Source organism: Aythya marila, assembly GCF_965140915.1.
Source record: "Aythya marila genome assembly, chromosome: 26".
NCBI classification, from domain to species: domain Eukaryota; kingdom Metazoa; phylum Chordata; class Aves; order Anseriformes; family Anatidae; genus Aythya; species Aythya marila.
This window is the reverse complement of record NC_139067.1, coordinates 5,983,627-6,003,125: the sequence shown is the minus strand read 5'-3', so window position 1 is coordinate 6,003,125 and position 19,499 is coordinate 5,983,627. Positions and strand designations below refer to the sequence as shown.

General features: G+C 50.3%; 1 pseudogene across 1 annotated transcript in view; it reads left to right on the top strand.

Moving 5' to 3' along the window:
• Positions 1 to 5,985, top strand: part of LOC309887690 (major vault protein-like) — an 8,150-nt pseudogene extending 2,165 nt beyond the window's left edge. Inside the window, exons 3-8 of the transcript in view lie at positions 269 to 314; positions 2,929 to 3,072; positions 3,631 to 3,769; positions 4,233 to 4,444; positions 5,154 to 5,270; positions 5,565 to 5,985. The product of the transcript in view is annotated as a major vault protein-like (transcript). The remainder of the gene's footprint in view (positions 1 to 268; positions 315 to 2,928; positions 3,073 to 3,630; positions 3,770 to 4,232; positions 4,445 to 5,153; positions 5,271 to 5,564) is intronic.
• The last annotated feature ends 13,514 nt before the right edge of the window (positions 5,986 to 19,499 follow it).

The following is a 19,499-nucleotide window of genomic DNA, read 5'->3' as shown; positions in this document are numbered from 1 at the left end:
GCTGAAACCTTGGTGTGTTATAAACACTATTTTGGTCCCAAATCCAAACCACAGCACCATACGAACTGCGAAAAATTAACTCCATCCCCACCAGACCCAATGTACATGTGCATGTGACCCTTTGCTTGTCCTTGACAGGGTGTGAAGTCGTGCTGCGTTTCGAGTTGGCCATGCAGGGCCCTGTGGACCAGGTGACAGTGTAGGGACTTGTAACACATCCTTGGCAGTCTCTGTCACACAACTCCTAACTTGGTGTGTGTAGGTACAGGGTAGTAATAGGCTCCAAACTGGTGGTACTGGGGCCTAGGGAGCAAGTGATAACACTGGGACACTTGGCATAGCATGTCCTTCATGTGTCTAGACCACTCACCCCTGTCTGTCATGTCGCTGGGTGGTTCTAGGCCCTGAGATGGTGGTCTGGGCCCTGAGGACTGGGTGACAGCGTGGGGACCCATGTATCCTAGCATGTGTCTGCAGCATGTCCTTGGGTATGATCCATATCCTTGGCATATCTGTAGCATGTGACCCTGCAGGCTTTTGCTGGGCTGAGTTGGTGGTGCTGGGCCCTGGGGAGCAGGGGCAGGGACCTCTATGTCATGGCATGTCCTTGGCATGTGAGCTAGACAGAGCCTGTTCCTAGCAGATAGGTATGTGCAAACTCAAAGACAAAGGCTGGAAGCTGGAGATTTCTGATGCCAAGAGGAGTTGTCCTGCTCCCTATCTTGCAGCTGCACAATACGTTTGCTGCCCTCAAAGCTGAGGAGTCAGGAGCTGGATGTGTTTTCAAATGAAACAGACTGACCCTGAGCCATGTAGGAGCACTGGGAGGAACTGGTGAGTGATACTGGTGGGCATGCTTCAGGGGATGGAGGCACCCATTGGTCAACCTGCTCTCTTTTGCTGCCTGCTAGGCGCGTGGATCCAGCGTGCTGTGGAAGGACTGCCAAAGCTAGTCCAACCCTCTGGACATCATTATGGGGAGACAAAACATACACTTTCTGGGAAATGAGCACATTTGGGGAACCTCTTCTGAAGGGTCTGTTTCCTAGTGCATGCAGCATGGGGTATCAACAAAAGGAGTTAGAGAACTGTGTTCAGTTGCAGGATATGTGGACATGAACGTCCAAGGCAGCCATGGTTGCAGTAACCATGAGATGGTGGAGTTCAGGCTCCTGAGGGGAAGAAGCAAGGCAAAAAGCAAGATCACAAGTCTGGACTTTAGGAGGGCAGACTGTGGCTTCTCCAAAGACCTGCTTAGAAGAGTCCTATGGGATTCTGAAAGCTTACCTCCTCCAAGCTCAGGAGCAGTCCAAGCCAAGAGCAGGAAGTAGGTCAATAATGTCAGGAGATCTTCGTGGATAAACAAGCCTGGCCAAACACACACAAAAAGGAAACATACAGAAAATGGAAGCAGGGACAGGTAACCTAAGAGGAAAATGGAGGCACCATTCAAGCATGTAGGGTTGCAGATTGGAAAGCCAATGCTCAATCTGGCAATGGATGTCAAAGGTAACAGAAAGGGCTTCTACAAGTACAGAAAGGGCAAAAGGAAGACTAAAGAAAATATGGGCCTAGTGCTGCATGAAGCAGGGGACCTAGTGACACAGGATGTAGAAAAGGCTGTGGGAATGAATGCCGCCTTCGCCTCGGTCTATATCAGACACACCAGTCTTCAGGTATCCTAGGCTCTGAAGACCAGGGAGAAAGCCTGGAGTAAGGCATGCCCTTGGTGGCAGAGGATCAGATTTGAGGATACTTAGGCAAATTGGGTGTATATATAGTTCCATAGGCCCTGATGGGGTTCAACTACAAGTGCTGAAGTAGCTGGCTGATGTTGTTGCAACACCTTGCTTGGTGATCTTTGAATGGTCATGACAACTGGGAGAGATGACTGAAGAATGGAGGAAAGCAAGTGCTACACTTTTCTTCAAGGGCAAAAAGGAGGAGCCAGGGAACTACAGGCCCATCAGCTTCACCTCGATCCCTTGGAAAGTGATGAAGCTGCCTGGGCTTCAGGAAGGCCTTTGACACATTCCCCCATAAGATCCTCACAGGCAAGCTGCTTCAGCCTGGACTGGATGAGCACAGAACAAGATGAACTGAAGAGTGGCTCAGCAGCTGAGCCCAGAGGGTGGTGACCACTGGCATGGAGTCTGTTTGGAGGCCGGTAACTGGTGGTGTACCCCAGGGATCAGTACTCACTCCAGTCACATTTGACACCTCCAGTAAAGATCTGGACAGTGGGGGGGCAGAGTGGATCCTCAGCCAGTCTGTGATTTATACAAAGCTGGGGGGAGTGGCTGAGATGCCAGAGGGTCCCGCTGCCGTAACACAGGAGGGCATGGACCTGGATAGGCTGGAGAACTGGACAGGCAGAAACCTCATGGAGTTCAACACAGACAAGTACAAAGTCCTGAACCTGGGGAGGGACAGCCCCACACACCATTTATGCTGGGGCTGCCCAGCTGCAGAGCAACTTTGCAGAAAATGTTCTGCAAAATGTGGTCCTGGTGGACACAAAGTCCAACAAAAGCCAGAAATGTGCCGTTGCCACAGTGACAGCTAGTGGTTGCATTAGGCAAAGTGTTGCCAGCAGGTTGAGGTAATGCACCTCTCTGCTCAGCATTGGTGAAGCCACACCTGGAGCACTGCATCCAGTTCTGGGCTCCTCATTACAATAGAGACCTGCCCATCCTGCAGAGAGAGTCCAATGAAGGGCCACAGAAATGATGAAGGGCCTGGAGCATGTCTCCTGGAGGAAAGGCTGGGGGAGCTGGACTTTTGAGCTTTGAGAAGAGAAGGCTTGGGTCTTACTGATGTATAATGTAGATAAATACCTGAGTGCAGGGGTGATCAAAGAAAAGGGAGCCAGGCTATTTTCAGTGGTCCCCAGTGCCACTGAAAATAGTCAGCTGCTCTATGGAGCAGCTGATGGTCCTGTCCCTCTCAGCAGGCCGCCCCAAGTGGCCCCATGCCCGCCGCAGCCTCTGCCTACACCTTGGCCCCGACTTCTGTGCCGACATTGTGACCATCGAGACTGCTGACCATGCCCGCCTCCAGCTCCAACAACTGGTGGGTGAGGCTTATGTTGGTGGGCCATGGGGGTGGGTGTTGAGGGTGGGGGCCTGGAACCATCTCAGGTAAATGGTGTGGGATGGGATTGAGCGTGAGCCTTGGGGACATGGCTAGGGTCTGGGGGCTGGGTTAGATTTGGGATAGTCTTGGACGCTGGGGATAGGGCCTTGAGCCCTGTGGGGTCAGCACTTGGGCTGTGGGGCCATGGTTAGGCCATGGGTGACATCGGGGTTATCGGGCAGTGATGCTGCTTGGGCAGGACTGGGCTAGGAGGACAAGGAGGAGGTGGGGCGGGATCTGGTGGAGGCACTGACAACAATATGGGGACAGACCAGATCCTGGGTCATCACTGGGGACAGAGCCTTTAGTTAGGGAGCACATGCTAGAGCCAGGAGGTGCAGCTTGGCAGCTGGGTGGAGCCTGATGCTTTGACCTTTGGTTGGTGGTTCTGGGACAGAGGTGGGTTATGGCAGTAGGAGTGGGATCAGGCCAGGATCAAGGACCAGGGTGGGAGCACTCTGGGGTGGGAGAGACCTGAGGACACTTTCCTTGCAGGCACCTCGAGGTACCAGAAGAACTGAAAGATCTGGTGTGCCTCTTCAGTGTCCCTGACTTTGTGGGTGATGCCTGCAAGGCCCTGGCCTCCTGTGTGTGTGGCACTGTTGCTGCCGTCACCTTTGATGACTTCCACAAGGTCTTGTTGGTCATATATATTTTCCCTTGGTCAAGCCCAAGTACCCCCACTTTCACCTGCATCACCAGTGCCTCCACCCCCTCCTCCTGCCATGGTACTCTGGGTCATTGGTGCACCATCCTGTGTCACCTATGCCCCCACATGTCTTCCTATGTTGCATGTGTGACCATGGTCCACTCAGATTCAACATCCCCCCTCAACACTACGTGTGCCCCTTCTGTGTCACTCAGCATAACCTTGCGGCTCCTGCATATTACTCTGGGTCTGCGTTGTCCCCCTGAGCCTCTGATGTGCCCAAGAGTCACTGGGGACATCAGGAATTTCCCAATGCCCCAAGAACTCAAACAGGCTGTTCTGCTCGGCTCTGCTTGGCACTAATGAAGCCCTGTATGTTCCCCAGTGTCCCCACTGCCCCAATGGCCTCAACATCCCCAAGTGATGCTGATGTCCCCAATGTCCCCAGAACTCAAATCGTCTCATCTGCTCAGCTGTGTTTGGCTTCGATGAGAGCGGGCGTTTGCAGGAGCAGCTCCGCTTTGCCCCCAGTGGGCTGGTGGTGACAAGCATCGACATCCAGAGTGTGGAGCCTGTGGACCAGCGCATCCGTGATGCCCTGCAGTGCAGTGTCCAGCTGGCTATCGAGATTGCCACCAACTCCCAGGAGGCTGCTGCTAGGTCCCCATGTTTCCCCATGTCACCTCATGTCCCACCAAGTCTTCCCCATGTTCCCTGTCTTTCTCCAGTGCACCTCCCAGTTTGCTGTTAGGATCACCACTAACTCCCAGGTCTCCCTTGATTCTCCAAAAGTCTCTCCCTGTTCCCAAATATGTACTTTCGGCTCTCCATATGCCCTGTGTTGCCATAAATTGCCAGTTGCCATAAGTTGCCCATAAGTTGCCGTAAGTTGCCAGAAATTCTGTGATTCTGTGATATCCCCATCTCCCCCACATCCCTCATGTCCTCAAATATCCTCCATCTCCCTCGTGTCCCAAAACTTCCTTCCATGTCTTTCCACATCCCCTACATGCCACATACCCTCAGCATGCCCTGTTTCCCCATGTTCCCAACATCCCCCATATCCTCATTACCTCCCCACACCCCCAGTTTCCCCCATATCTCCAGCATAGCCTGCGTCCCACCTTGTCCCCAGTGTCCCAGGCATCACAGAATCATAGAATTTTCTAGCTTGGAAGAGACCTCAAGATCATTGAGTCCAACCTCTGACCTAACACTAACCAGTCCTCCACTAAACCATATCGCTAAGCTCTACATCGAAACATGTTTTAAAGACCTCCAGGGATGGTGACTCCACCGCTCCCCTGGGCAGCCTATTCCAATGCCTAACAAAGGGATGCATCTCGCATCCCTTGGTCTCTGTCAACAGGCACAAGGCAGAGCACCTAGCGCAGGAGGCCTGAGGACGCCTGGAATGACAGTGTCTCCTTGACCAGGCTGAGACTGAGCGGGCACGCAGAGAACTGCTGGAGCTCGAGGTTCTCAGGTCAGCCATCTCCTCGTTATGCGCTGCCCTGGGGGCTCTGAGGGCTTCTGCTTGCCCAAAGGCACTGGGGTCTTCCACCTTCCCAGCATGCAGTGGTCTTCCTCAGTGGGTTTAGGTGTACCGGGGTCCTCCATCCCCCCACAGTGTGCTGGGGCTCTGCAGCTTTCCCAGGGTGAACCATGGTCCTCAATATTCCTGAGGGCACTTGGGGAAGAGGTGTGGGGCTCGGGGCGGAAGGCGTGGTGGGAGGGGGTGAGGCCCGTGGTGGGCGCGGTGTGTGATGCAGCCCCACAGTGCAGCGGTGGAGAGCGCGGGGGTGGCACGTGCAGAGGCTCAGGCCTGGGCGGAGGCTGCCCGCATCGAGGGCGAAACGGCCATCCTCCAGGCCAAGCTCAAGGCTAAGGCTATCGCCATAGGGCGGGGTCTCCATGGGGCAGGTCTGAGTGGGGAAGCGGCTCAAGGAGGACAGGGCTTCCAGGAGGCAGTGCCTGCTTGGACTCGCTGGAGGGGTTATGGTCTGCCAGGGTTGTGGTGTGCTGGGAGAGATGACCAGCACTGTGCCCATCTCCAGATGAAGCTGCTGCAAGGCCTGGGACTCCAGTTGACCCTCATCACCGATGGTGCTGCACCCCTCAACCTCTTTACCACTGCCCGGGGGCTGCTGGGCCTGGCAGCTCCTCCAGAAAACTCCAATTCCCCAGCCTTTGCCCTCTGAGGACCCAGGCATCTGGACTTTCCCCTGAGAGCTGGGTGTCCTGAGCAGCTGGAACCTCCTGTCCCTCTTCATGTGTTTCCTTTTGTCAGAATAAAGCAAACAGATTGCAGCTGTAAAGTCAAGGTGATGGTGGGGGTTGGGGGCAGTGACATCGGAGTGTGTTTTGCAGGGGATGACCACCTGTCATGCTTCTGTGTTCCTTTGTGGCTGGGCAGATGAGCTTTTATCACATAATCTGACATTCTCCCACTTAAAGAACCAGAAAGAATTGTATCATCTTCTCTTCTTGCACAACAATTCTCAGCCATTTGTTTCATCTCCTGGGAAGGATGCACTCATGGAGCAGACTTAGTACTGCTGCTAAGTACCTTTAAAGGGTCTTATAGGTCTATAAGACAGGTCTATATTGCCCTAGCATTCTGTGTTTTACAGTCTCACTTCTCTGGAAGGGAGTTGCAGGATCAGAGTTGCTGCAGTTGTCAGTGTAACCGTGTGTAGTCTTGGCTGGACCTGCAAGGATTACCCTTCTGTTGCCTTGCTTCAGTATCTCTGGTGTCTGGTCACACTAATCGGTAAGGGCATGTGAGAACATGGAAGGTTTATTCCAGCAGGTTTATCTTGATCAAGGACTTCTAAGTTAGTAGACAATGACCAGAAACAAACCTGGACAGTTGTAATAAATAAGAGAAGAGACAGGATGTGGGACTATTGATTCAAGCAATGGTTTCTGAGTGAGGATTTCTGGATCAGGCTGATAAGAAAAGAAAGGGGAACAATATGCAAAATGATAAGGCACAGACCTGACAAAACAAACATGGAGACAATGACAAGAAAAAAAAAAATCACTCCCAGTCATACTAGTTGATGAGCTATCAAAATACTTCTAGGTGGATCAACATGGACTTTGCAACAGATAAGACTGTAAACCAGGGAGACCTTGGACTGTGAGGGATACAGGAAACTGCAGAGCACTGCAAACCCATGTAGGAAGTGCAAGTTGAAAAGGAAGCAGGAGGAACAAATAGGGGGGGCAGGCAGAAAAATTGTAAAATGGTGGTTCACAGGCAAAATGGGATGTACACTTGTCTGGTTTGCATCTGATCACCGCAGTCTGTCCTATCTACTTCTTTCTCTCATTATTTTGCTTTTAACTCAGGGGTGTTTGCGTGTGTGTTTGTTTGAATGGACTGGGTGCCAGTCAGACTGGAGGAGTGGGCACCTGGCCTGTGGTGCCACCTACTGGGTCCAGTGGGGTCCTGGCATCAGCTACTGGAGTGAGTGGGGGGGTCTTCTCCTCCCAGCCATGTGGAGTGAGCATTGTGTCCTCCCAAAGAGCTGCTGGAGCCAACTGGTGTGAGGTGAGTGCAGGCTCTGCATCAGCAGCTGGATCAGGGCCACGGGTCACAGCCTGGTGCTGGCTGCTGGGTGGTCTGAGTGTCTGCATCTTCACCAAGCTGGCCTGCATGGGGTGTACATGTGCATTCACCTGCAAACTTTAAGCTGGACAAGCCAGTGAGTAATGGGGGCCTTGGGTCTGGGCTGAGGCGTCAGGCCAGGGAATCAGGTGGGTCCATGCTGCTATGTCCAGGGACACTTGTGACTGTGGCATGCATGAGGGATGAGTGATGTGCATTTGCAGTGAGCTTCAAGCTGGGTCAGCTAGTCAATGGGCGACCCTTGAAGTGGGTAAGGGGCCTGGAGTCTGGGGAGGGGTTCCAGGTGGACAGAGGAGCCATGCCAGGTACTTGAGGAAACATAGAATGCCTTGGGTTGGAAGGAACCTTAAAGATCATCTAGTTCCAATCCATCTGCCATGGGCAGGGATGCCACCCATTAGATCAGGTTGTCCAAGGCCTTGTTCAACCTGGTCTTGAACACCTCCAGGGATGGGGCATCCACTTCTCTGCGCAGCCTGTCCCAGTACCTCACCACCCTCTGAATGAAGAATTTCCTCCTAACATCTAATCTAAATGTCCTCTCTTTTACTTTAAAACCATCCCCCAGTGTACTATCATTATCTGCTCATGTACAAAGTTGCTCTCCATTAGTTCGTAAGTCCCCTTTCAGTATTGAAAGGCTGCAATGAAGTCTCCCTAGAGCCTTCTCTTCAGGCTGAACAACCCCTACTCTCTCAGCCTGTCTTCATAGGAGAAGAAGCCCCTTGAACGTCTTCGTGGCCCTCTTCTGGACCTACTCTAACAGACCAACATCCTTCTTGTGCTGGTGTTGCCAGATATGGATGCAGTATTTCAAGTGTGTACTTTTCCAACCTTAATGATTCTATGTGGCCTCCCAAGGGTGGAACAGAGGGGGACAATCCCCTCCCTCCACCTGCTGCCCATTCTTCTGTTGATGCAGCCCAGGATGCAGTTGGCCTTCTGGGCTGCAAGCACAAACTGCTGGCTCATGTCGGGCTTTCCATTCACCAGAACCCTCAAGTCCTTCTCTGCAGGGCTGCTCTCAATGAGTTCTTCTCCCAGTCTGTCCTCATGTCTGGGACTGCTCTGACCTAAGTGTAGCACTTTGCACTTAGATTTGTTGAACCTCATTATGTTTATGAGGGGCCACTTCCCAAACTTTTTCCCAGGTCCCTTTGGATGGTTTCCCTTACTTCTGTTGTATGAGCTGTGAGGTGCAGAAATCAAACTTTACAACTCAAGGAGAGTTATAAAGCAGGCATGTTTATTGCAGCACTGGGTGCAAGGGGGATTGCTCCTCCTAGCTTGCACACCAAGGGTTACTGCTAGGGTACTTATATTAATGGGATACATACATGTACATATTAATCTCACTTCACCCCCTCTGGGACACTGTCACTGGGATATGTGCTCAGATTTGCTACTGGCTGAATCTGTGAAGGGGAAAGCAGCAGCAGCATCCCCCAGTCTGGGCAGACTCCAGGACCCCGGGCACTGGGCAGGGCCCCAGCAGCCTGGCGTGGGCTGCGGTGGCTGCAGGAGGCACACTCTGCACCTCGTTTAACACCCTGCAGGCTCTGCAGTGCCTGTGACACAAAAACTCCAGGCTGGCTTCTAAGTGAAAATTTCAGAATTGAAATGTGTCCTAAAAATGGAGTCCCTGTGTGGTGGGAAAACAAAATAAAACAAAAACAACAACAAAACACCAATATTTAAGATATAAGAGGTCTGATGAAGAAGTTTACCTAGCAAAAAGAACATTGCTTTCAACCAAAACCTAGCAGGTTGATTATTCCTGTTTTCTGAGCTAATAATACTGGGTGTGACACTCCTACATGTCTAACCAGGGTGTCAATTGTGGCAGTTAACAAGATGCTTAAGGAGTCCACCCCTTCCAGAATGGGTTCTTCCTTCTTAAGATCTAAATGATATTCTGGAGTCCATCCTTCCCAGGAAAGCACACTTGACTTTGTTAATGTTATAATGTTTTTTCCTTACCTCTTTCCTTTCTTTGAAACAGTGTGTAAATCGGGTCTCTGCAATCGGGTAGAGAACACGAGGACGGAGAGAGATGCTGCCATTCTTTCCCTCTGATTACAGTTAATAAAGCTTCTTATTAAATTAATAAAGCTCTGAAATCCTACGTGTGTTATTATGAGCTTGGAGTCCTGATATTCTCCAACACTTTATACGTTTAAAAATGACTCTATGCAGGAATGAAAACCAGTGAAGAATCAGTACATTATGCCTAAGGAGGTGTGAAAATCCAAAAAAATATATTACTGTTTTGCAGGATGATGGCCAAATAGTGGGCTGGGGAGCACCGCTTTGCTAAAAGGTTCTTTCCAAAATGGAAAGATTGCTTTCTGTTCTGTTGTCAATTTCTTTCTACTGCATGAAATAACTCCTTTCTTGACGCTCTCCACTTCCTTGACTGTTTTCAACTCATCCACTCCCTTATTACATCATCTGTCCTCTATGACCCTGTCTTTACAGGTTCCAGCTCTGCCCTTTCTTCCTGCACTTGAGTTTGACAGACAGTTCTGCCTGTTTGTGCATCCTCTCCTCTTGCTGCTGCTGCCACCACATCAGTTGGGGTATTTGCTTTTTAATGACAGGTGGTAACATTCACATCCTCTCCTGTAGTTCTTGGAGTTGACTTACTGTCTCAGGATCCTATAGTTTCTCAAGACTTAGGACCAAATCCTTACCACAAGATTTCTGGAAAGTATTAAGATTCCCAACTTCAACGTGGTATTCTCTTCATGAAGAAAATGCTTTTTTTTTTTTTTTTTTTTTTTTTTTTTCCACAGACTTGTATTTTATTGGAGTAAGTACCCTCAGCTACTTAAAACCTAATCATCCAGCTTCTGGATCCCCAGTTTCTTAAAAGGTAATTGAAGTTCCAGCACATGAATGACTCTTTGTTTTGGGATACATGCAAAAAAGGCATATCCCACAAAGTTTTGTGCATATTTTTTTTTCATTTCCCCTTCACCTATGAAAGTACTCCTAATTCTCCTTAGTGTCAAAAGGCAACTTGAGCAAAATTAGTAGCTGTTTCTTATAATGCAAATTATACACAATTAGAGCTTTGGCAACTATGAGACTAGTTGCTGCCAAGGGTAAGAGCTCTTTGCAACTGGAGCAAAGTATTCTAAGTAGCAGAAAAGAGTATTTTGGAAATGTGATGGTCTCATATTATGAAGGAAGCAGCAAGAGAGCTGTCTGAGAATACCAGACTGAAGTCTATGACTTGTAGAATAGTGACCATCTCTTGTGTATTTTTTCTGTGAAAACTTGTTTCTTAGCTTTCCAAATTTGAAAATGACTGTGTAATATACAATGTGATAAATTAGTAGGGGTTTGTTCATTGTCCTTGAGAATTTAAAGAATCTACTGAGGAGATAAGGTTTCACAACTCACGGCATTGTAACATGGGGACAAAGCAAGACATCCTGTTTTGTCCCCACCTGAACACAAGCACAACGCATGATCACCGGAGGAAGAACAACGACCCCCAACAACAGACTGCGCAATCTCAGGACAGGTCTCGACAAGTCGACAGGTCTCGACAGGTCTCGACAAGCCGGAACTTCAATGCTATAAAACAGCGACACTGGAAAGGGGAAGTTGCGTGCTGTGGTGGAGCAGAGACTCTCCAGCCACCCAGCGCTGTTTTGCTTGTGTCTGCTTACTTGATTAATAAAATAATTTCAATAGACCAGTAAATTGTGTGGTCTAATTTATAACAATTTTGTGCCGTGACTCAGATAAAGGCAATCTGATTGAAAGACCTTCGGAGGGGGCGCCCCGCTGATTTCAGCGGCCTTCGCTAGGACTACTTTCATTCAAACCCTTCACCGACGAACCCAAAATTAGACACAAGCAAATAAAACCGGTAAACCCCAGGCAACCTTTGTGCACGAAGCCCGAACGAAGACCCACGGGGTGGGTAAGTATAGGCCGGTGTTCCGTTCGGTTGGGGTTGGGTTTCCCAGAGTGTGACAACTGAGACGTCCAATTGCGGACGAAGCGAGAGCGGACCCCTCGGTAGTGCGGTTCCCACATCCCGCGAGGGACTGGGCCACGAAAAGGGGGAGCGTGTGTGTGTGCGTGTGAGGGCACTCTGGAAGATGGGACAGAAGAAGAGTAAGCCTTCTGGTCCCATGGGTGGGGTAACGTCTGATGTTAGGTTACCCCGGGATTAATGATTAAAAATTGGCAGGATTCCCCTTTTAGGCGGGGAAGGAATAAAGTAAAAATGATACATTATTGTGTTGAAGTTTGGGGTGGTAAACAGATTCGAGGAGACCACCTTTACTGGCCTGTATTTGGGTCTTTTGAAGATTGGGTTTGTCAGGCCTAAATATTTATGTAAACTCAAAGGAACCCTTTAGTCTAGAAGAAAGTGAGTATGTGCACCTCTGGATAAATTCGGATGTGAGGATGCATCTATATCCTCTAAAAGAAAAAGGAGGGCGGGATAAAAAGAGAAAGGACTTAGAAGTCCCGACACCACCCCCGCCCTATATTCCACCGCCCGCACCAACGGCTCCCGTCCTTAATGGACTCCCCGAATTAGCTAATCCAGGAGAATCGGAATCGGATCATGAAACACAGGGGCCGGTAACCAGAAGCAGGGCAAGAAATCAGAAATCTGCTTTAAGGGAGGGATTATATCCTCTACGAGAAATAGCGATGGGGGGACCCCAGCCAGGAATGGAATATGTGGCCATCCCCATTAACTCTGGGGATGTCCGAGATTTTAAGAAAAGGACAGGAGGACGGTAAGCAAGCTTTAATGGCAACTGGCATGATGTTTGCAGCTGCTGAGGAATAATTCTAACTGGAATAATAACTGTACATTGTATATTGTATATATAAAAGCCCGGGCATTTTTGTTAAAGTATTCTTTTATTCATATGTTAATATGTAAATATGTAAATATAAGAACTGCCATTGAGGTGTATGTCTAAGGGAACAAAATTTGCCCAGGCATATTATCGGCTCATCAGGTTTAAATGTCCTCAGTGTAATCGTCAACAGGCAGTTAATTTACAGTGGTTTGATTTTATTTGTGTATCTATATATTGTGAATTTTGGAGGGATTGGGATTGACTAGTAAAGAGCTTCTAGGAAAACAGTGGAATATTAACCACTGTAGATAACAATAGGAAATGTTCAAAGCAAAGAAACCCCGAGGAAAAGCCCCCTAGGGTGTATACTAACACATTGGAGGGATATAGTGGGGTGAGAGGGTACAGAAAGTAAAAGAACTCTTATCAAATATTGTAATCAATGGTGGCCACTTTATAAACTAGAGGATGGAGCGGAGTGGCCCCTAAATGGAACTATTAATTATAACACCATATTACAGTTAATGTTGTTTTTGTGGAAAGAAGGAAAATGGGATGAAATATGGTATATTGATTGATATGTTGTTTCAGTATCTTGGAGGGAAAAGGTATGGAATTAAGTTGGACTCTGACTGAGCCTTTGGTGTTGGTATTAGAAAAGTACGGGCTGGAGAAAGATAAAGGAAGTGTTAAAAGGGTTGCTGAAGGTGTTAAAGGTGTGGCATGTAGTATTTAACAGAGCTGTTTGAAATTGAATGAGCAGGGAAAGGTGATGTAGGCATTATCTAAGTAACAGTCTAGAAGTTTTGGTATATTTGCATATTTGCTGTGATGTTTGTTCAGTTTCCCAAGCATCGGGGAGGGGGGGAACAGCCTGCTCCACCAGGGGCCTCTCCAGCAGCCGCAGGGGGGCTTCAGCTCCAGCGCCTGGAGCGCCTCCTCCCCCTCCTTCTGCACTGACTTTGGTGTCTGCGGGGGGGTTTCTCGCTCTCCCAGCTGCTGTTGAGCAGCAGGGTTTTGTTCGTTTCTTTGTCTGTTTGTTTTCGTGGATGTGCTCTCACAGAGGCACGGACTGTGTTGCTCATGGCTTGGCTCTGGGCAGCAGTGGTCCTCTTTGGGGCCAGATGAAATTGTCCCTTACCTACCACGGGGAGGTTTCTGGTTTTTTCTCACGGGGGCTGCCACTGCAGTTTCCCACTCCCACACACACACACCCCCCCCCCCCCGAACCTTGCCAGCAAACCCAATACACTGGGGCAGCTAAGTCATTACTGACTTGTAAAGCTTCAGGGATTAAATTAACTAATGAAACCCTAAATGTGATGGGGGTAGAAGGTACTGGGATAACAGTGCCACTTTTGGGGAATACTAAGCTGAGACCAGGGGATAAAATGATCACTGGGCAATTATTGTATGTATCCAAGGCGGAAACTAACTTGTTGGGAAGGGATTTGATGATTAAATTGGGCATTCAAATAGTAAATTGTTAGACTGGAATAACAGTGTTATTAATGGAGTGCTCTCAGGCCCTGAGAGCAAACGTATATTCACCTCTGACTGGAAAGACTCTGAAATGGGGGTGGAAGCAACAATATAGGTGGACAATTTTACCTCAGGGGTTTACAGGGCCACCTATCTATTTGGGTAAATTCTAAAAAAGGTTTTGGAGCAATTACAACCTCCCAAGGAGGTATTAATGTTACAAATATGTGGATCATTTTAAGGAAAATGGATACTCCCCAATGGGAGAGAAATGCTGAATAAAGTGATAATGAGGCAAATATTAACTGTTTTACATCAGAAGAGTCATTGGGAGGTGCAAGCAATGTGTGATGTTGTTCTAAGAAAGCATGTCTGTGTAGAAATATATACTTTAGGGAAGCACACATGCAGAGGATGTACTATATGTCAAAAGGTAAATAAAAAAGGTCTTCTGTAACCTATCTAGAGGGGGACGGGAGCCAGGGCTTTGACCTTTCCAAAGTATACAGGTAGACTTTACTGAGTTACTTGTTTGTCCTAATTGACCATGTGACTGAATGAGTGTAAAGTTTTACTGCAAGGATTAAAGCAGGCCTTAGAGATTGAGTGGGATTTTCACAGCCCCTGGCACCCCTCCTCTTCTGGAAAGGTAGAGCAAATGAATGGTGAAATTAAGAAACAACTAACAAAACTTATGCTGGAAATTAAGGCTTCTTGGGTAAAATGCTTACCCCTTGCACTGTTAAACATATGGATGCAGCCCAGAACTGATGTAGGAATTTCTCCTTTTGAAATGCTATATGGTATGCCCTATGACTTGGAATTGCCACTTGATCACCCTCAATTCTAATGAAGACTTTGAAAGAGACTCTTTTTAACACCACCATGGGGAAGGCCCCTATGTTGTTTTGCTTACTACAGAAACAGCCGTTTGGACTGCGGAGAAAGGATGGACACATGCCAGCCGTGTTAAAGGACCCACCTGTGACAAGATGTGGGAGATCGCTCCAGGAAACAAAGACCTGAAGCTCACATTGTGACGAACTCGATAGGTACCGTGGGTTAAGGTAGAGGCTCTCCCCTGAAGAACACTACTGCTGCCGAGAAGAACTAAAACCTCGTAGTTGGCTGCAACCCAACTGACGAGTGAGGCAGAGGAGTGAATAAGTGGGGAAAGACATGGGCCTCAGCCATTCCTATCGGTATTTGGGGGTTCTCGCAGTGATTTCATCCTGCATAGCGACTCAACACCACCCCCACCAACCTTTTAAATCGACTTTAAGTCGATTCGAAGATCAACAGGTTATTGCAACCCAGATAACATCGGGGGGGGCTCGAGGCCCCGATGCTGGGAATATGTGGGATTTTATTTCTGCCCAAGTTCTAACCTGGGAAGGGGGTACTGTAAATGCCTGAACGTGTATTATTGTGCATACCGGGGGTGTGAAACCATTGCTACAGACTGGACACTTGGGGCTGGTCGGGATAAATTCTTACAAGTGGGATATGGGCTGCAAAGTTGTAACCGACAATTGGATCCCCGTTACAGGTGGTGAGGGCATGGTATAGGGTATACAGGAACCTTCCACGGAAATAAAGAAATTTGCAAGGTTCTATATATAAATATAACAAACTCGGACGATACTAGCTGGGTACTAGGAAAAATGTCAGATTTTACGAACACGGAACAGATAGGGGAGGACTCATACTAATAAAGAAGGGAAAACCCGAGACTTCCAAGGTAGTCGGGCCTAATAAAGAGTTACTAAGGGAAGGTTTGGTTGTCCAGACTGTAAATATACCTGGGACTGCCCAACCTACTACAGTGTTTTCTAGTAAGTTGACAGAGTTATCCTTTCCCACACTGCTTCCAAGCATTGTGAAAAAAGAAAGGGGTTGTTCCCGAGGAGATAACTGAAGGGTACTGGCTATGTGTAAGTGTTAAGCCCCCATATTCAAATTCTTCCAAGTGCAATTGGGGTCAGGAAATCGGGATAACTTTGACCCAAGTTACGGGAAAAGGTAGATGTATCGGCACAGTTCCAAGAGATAAAATGATCCGTGCCATGCCACTGGAAAAAAAAAAAAAAAAAAATGTGTACCAAACACACAAATGGTTAATTCCTGCAAATAACATTAGGTGGGTATGTTCGTTGTTGGGAGTCACTCCTTGCCTATCTTTAAAATTGTTTAACACATCTCATGATTTTTGTGTACAGGTGGTCATTATACCAAGGATTCTATACCACACTGAAGAGTATATGTATACCCATCACACAGTGGCTGAATACCATCTGGTAAAGATCATACTGGGGTGGTAAGAGATACAATGACTAAATTGCGGGAAGGATTAGAAAAACACAAAAGGGAAAATGAGGCTCGTCAGAATTGGTATGAATCCTGGTTTAATTACTCACCTTGGCTTGCTACCCTGCTATCAACCATAGCAGGGCCCCCTTGTTGTTACTTATATTAACACTGACTTTTGGACCATGTATATTCAATCAAGTAATCGCAATTGTTAAAAGTCGATTAGAAGCTGCTCATCTTATGCTTGTGCATGCTAAGTATGAATCTCTTGAGCAGGAGGAGGACAACGCAGAAACTTTGATGCTCAGCAAGAAGATATTGCAAAAATTCAATGAACAAAATATGTTTGAAAAAGAAAAAGGAGGGATTGTGATAAATTAGTAGGGGTTTGTTCATTGTCCTTGAGAATTTAAAGAATCTACTGAGGAGATAAGGTTTCACAACTCACGGCATTGTAACATGGGGACAAAGCAAGACATCCTGTTTTGTCCCCACCTGAACACAAGCACAACGCATGATCACCGGAGGAAGAACAACGACCCCCAACAACAGACTGCGCAATCTCAGGACAGGTCTCGACAAGTCGACAAGTCGACAGGTCTCAACAGGTCTCGACAAGTTTCGACAAGCCGGAACTTCAATGCTATAAAACAGCGACACTGGAAAGGGGAAGTTGCGTGCCGTGGTGGAGCAGAGACTCCCCAGCCGCCCAGCGCTGTTTTGCTTGTGTCTGCTTACTTGATTAATAAAATAATTTCAATAGACCAGTAAATTGTGTGGTCTAATTTATAACATACAATAAATGTTTGTTCATTGTCTTTTGTATTATAAGGACAAGGAGTCCTGCTTGAAGAAGTGGGGGTAGTAAAGGTCTCCTACTGAGATAAGAAACTGTAAAATGCCTGAAATTCCTTTACTTAATGTAATGAGAGAGGGCCCTTAAACCGGCAAGGGGGAGGGAGTTTCCTCCCCTTCTCCCCCCCTTGTATCCTAGTTCCATCTTTTGTTTAAAGTCACTGTTGCAAAGCTGCTGTAACCATTCCTGATAAGCTGCTGAACCAGCATTGTAATAAATATTGTATAATAAGTTTGTTAATCAAACTGGTGGGAAAGCTTGTGGGGGCTGTGACAATCCTGTATAGCTGGAAAGTTCCAGCTGCCTATCCTGATAAGAACCTGTAATAAATTTTGGGGAAGCTTGTAGGGGCTGTGACAACCCTGTATAGCTGGAGAGTTTCCAGCTGACCATCCTGATAAGAACATGTATAGCGCTTGCTCAGCAAGAGCGCAACCCGCAACACAGAGGAAGACTACGGCCTTCATCCTCACGACCACCAGGAGGTCTGAGACGACCCCCTAGCAACAGTACGCGCATCCGCAGGACATACCAGGATACGCCATGTATACCCTGAACAACCAAGCTATAAAAGGGGGACTCTGGCGGGGGTGAGGTGTGTGCCGTTGGTGGAACAGAGACTCCCCAGCCGCCCAGCGCTGTTTTGCCTGCTTGAATGCTTGCTTAATAAATTTGGCTCTGATAAAGATTATTCTGAGAGTGGTTTGGTTCCTACCACTTATTACATCCGAGCTCGGCACAGCCAGCCACCACTCCGACTGAGGCCAGACCCCCCCGGACTCCGGTACCGCCGGTCCCTGAGCCGCCCAACGCCAGCCCCTTGGACCCCAGGAGGGCCGGCCCCCACGCTGCCTGAGGCCAGACCCTTGGGGCTTGAGACAGCCGGCCTCCACGTGCCTCAGCCTGTCTGCCCTGGGCCAAGGGAGAGCCGGCCCCTGTGCCACCCGAGGCCAGACCCCAGGGGCTCAGGACGGCCTGCTCCCATGCCTCCGGAGGCCAGCACCCCGGAGCTCAGGATGGTTGGCCCCTGCGCCACCCGAGGCTGGAACCCCAGGCCACGGGACAGCCGGCAGCTCTGCCACCCATTGCCAGACCCCCGGGCCCTGTGATGGCCAGCTCCCATGCCGCCCAAGGCCGGACACCTGGGCCCCAGGACCGCAGTCCCCGAGCCGCACAAGGTTGGTCCCCAGTCGCCAGTGCAGCTAGCACCCACATCACCCAACACCGGACCCTTGGGGCTCGGGCCGGCCAGCCCCTGCGAGCCTCCCCCCCCCTTCGAGCCCTGTCATGCCCCTTGTAGGTGAGGTGGAACCCCCTCTCCCTTGAGCTCCAGAGGGCTCCCGGGCACCCCAGTTTACCCCCCTTGCGAGCCCCAGTGGGTCAACAGCGTGGCACTGGACACCCCCTGCAAACCCCAGCGGGGCACCAGGTGTGCCAGTGGATCCCCTGCTGCGAGCAAGGCAACAGGTGACCCACCATGTATTGATGAAAGGGGTGCGCCACCGCACCCAGGGGCCCGCTGGGGGTCACCCCCAGAGTCCAATGCCATACCTGGGGGCCCGCTGGAGGTCATGTCTGAGGTCCACCACCAAGGCCAGGGGCCCGCTGGAGGTTGCCAGCAGGGGTGTGCCGCTAGGCTGGGGGCCCACAGGGGGGTGGCCAGCGGGGGTCCACCACTTCACCCGGGAGCCCACCGAGAGTCACAGGTGCAAGTGAGCTGCCGCACCCAGGGGCCCATAGGAAGTCGCCGGGTAGGGTGTGCTGCCAAGCCTGGGAGTCCACAGAGGGTCACTGGCGGCAGTGCGCCGGTGCACCCGGGGACCTGCCGCGGGTCACCGGCGGGGGTGCGCCACCAAGCCTGGGGCTCGCAGGTGGTTGCCGGGTAGGGTACACCACCAAGCCTTGGGGCCTGTGGAGGGTTGCAGGTGGGTTGCACCGCCGCGCCCAGTGGACCGCAGGGTGTCGCTGGTGGGGATCTGCCGCCATGTCCTGGGGCCTGCCGGGGCTCGCAGGGGAGGTGCACCGGTGTGCTCAGGGGCCTGCAGAGCCTTGTGGGGGGTCTACCGGTGCACCCAAGGGTCCACTGGGACTCGTGGGGGGGTTCTCCAGTGCAGAGGGCGCGCCGCCAGGGCTCACAGTGGGAGAGTCCACCGCCGCACCCGGGGTCCCATGGTGGGTCGCCGGCGTGGGTTGACCGCCGCACTGGGGCCCCGCTGGGGCTCGCAGGGTCGGGTCCACCGGCACACCCTGTGCCCTGCCAGAGCCCGCAGGGATGGGTCCACTGGTGAGCCTGTGGATCCAGCAGGGCTCGCAGGGGGGGTTCACCAGCATGCACGGGGGCCTGCTGGGGCTTGCTAGGGGCGGTGTCCACCAGCACGCTCAGGGCCCTGCCAGGGCTCGCAGTGGGGGTTCACCAGTGTGCACAAGGCCCCACTGGGGTTCGTGGGGGGGATCCACCGGCACACCCAGTGCCCCACAGGGGCTCGCGGGGGGGTTCACCGGTGCTCACAGGGCCCCACTGGGGCTCAAAGGGGGGTGAGGGGGTAGTCCGCCACTGCACTGGGGGCTCGACAGGGTTTGCAGGGGGGG